Source organism: Solea senegalensis, linkage group LG4 (assembly GCF_019176455.1).
Source record: "Solea senegalensis isolate Sse05_10M linkage group LG4, IFAPA_SoseM_1, whole genome shotgun sequence".
Classification (NCBI taxonomy): domain Eukaryota; kingdom Metazoa; phylum Chordata; class Actinopteri; order Pleuronectiformes; family Soleidae; genus Solea; species Solea senegalensis.
The window spans coordinates 3,039,583-3,041,764 of record NC_058024.1 but is presented as its reverse complement, the minus strand read 5'-3'; positions in this window follow the sequence as shown (position 1 = coordinate 3,041,764).

Genomic DNA, 2,182 nt, shown 5'->3' with positions numbered 1-2,182 from the left:
CGCTGGCGTGCTGTGTTGTTGTTTGCCGATATTAATAAAGAGGAGGAAGCCGCTTCCCCAGAGAAGCTCAGCCGCTAATTGACAGTGATCGCGAAGACTCCTATGTGGGGCTGATGTTGGGAGCCTAATAAAGATAAATTGAGAGAAGAGGATGTGAATAATGAAATAGGAGCAAGTAAAGGGAAGACTGAGTGGGGGAGGGGGTGGGAAAAGTGAGGAAAAAGTCAACGCTGGAAGACAGAGAGGAATAAAATGCTAACTTTTGTTTCGCTTAATTACGCAAATTCGCAAATTGGAATGACAATTTAAGTTAAAAGTGCTGTGACCCTGTGGTGTCAGACTGAAAACAAGACACATACACTTGACTGACCGCCACTGCCACAGATTGTGGCTTTGATTTACTCTCTTTAGCATAGCAACGGCAAGCTGACCATCCATAAGGGATACAGTAACCCAGGCAACCAGAGCTGGCCAGAGCAACGATGTCAAAAGGAGGCTTCCTCCAAGTCTGCATCAGTTTCACAACACAACTCACAAGTACATATCTGTATATATATATATATATGTATATATATATATATGTATATCTATACATATATATATATACATATATATATATACATATATAGGTACACTGCATCATTTCACAACACAACTCACAAATACATATATGTATATATGTACATATGTATATATATATACATATGTATATATGTATATATATACACTATATATATATACACTGTCTGCATCGTTTCACAACACAACTCACAAATACATATATGTATATATGTACATATGTATATATATATATATATATATATATATATATATATATATGTATATATATACACTATATATATATACACTGTCTGCATCATTTCACAACACAACTCACAAATACATATATGTATATATACATACATATGTATGTATATATATATATATATATATATATACATACATATATATATGTATATAAATGTATATATATATATATACATATAGACATAATGAGCTTATATAACGGTGTGTTTGAGGGGGTATAATAGTGTCATCATACCTGCATAATTTTTCCTGATGATGTAGATGTTCTGAGGGGTTGAGGGAAGAGTCAGGAGAGGAGGAATCTGAAACTTCAATCTTTCTTCTAGGTGAGGCTGTCAGTGGGAGGGTCTTTGGGTCCTGGTGGTCGGTGTCTCCATGGCGGGCAGGAGTCAAGGTCAGGTCAGTTTTTTCTCTTTTTGTGTGTTCTTTCCCTACTTTGCAATGTATTATTACCGTTATTATTATCTCTACACAAATGGAGGCTGGAGAGATTCTGTGTGCAGGTCGGCCATTCGCTCTCCTCAGACCACCACACAGTCATATCCCTCGTCTGACACCCAGTTGTTGTAGTGAAGTCTTAATAAGACGTGAAAGCAGGAGCTGTTTTTGTGAAGTTTATTATTTTTGCAAGAGGAATAGACAGCACAGTGCATCAAGGTTGTCTGTGCAGTAGTTCTGGGGAAATGAGTCACTGTTTGGGTGGTTATTTTATTTATTTTTAATTCTTTCACCTGGAACAGCCCGCACAACACTATGGGCAGCCCTTGGTTGGTTGAGCCAGAGTGTGGGAATTTGCTAATAACAGGCACAGAGACAATCAACGGAACCTGTATACATATGTATATATACATATATACGTATATGGGATTTAATTACAAAAGGTAATATGATGGGACAGGTGCATACTGTCTGTGACATTGTTCTACTACAGAAACAGAACGAACACGACACATTTGAAACCTACTTTATATGTCTCTTTGACTGAAATTCATTTTGTTGACCGGAAGATATTCAAAGCTGACATTTTCCACACTTTTCGCTTGGCTGACAAACCTTTTAGTTCATTTTCCAAGACCGTTTGGGACTCAGAAGATTCTGAAAGAAGAACTGAGCTGAAGATTTGAAGAGGATATTGACAAAAAACTGTACACAAAGCCTATAATAATACAAGAGGTTTTACAAGAAACCAAAACATGTTCACATTAGGTTTGATGAGGTTTTACCAGATGCAACAACCATCAGCATCAGAAGAACGATAGACTTTTGAAAAGTCGCCTTTTTTCTTATACAACAAAACACCTGGTTGTGTTGCCAGTACATACATGCTATTACATATACGTAATAAGAACTGGCA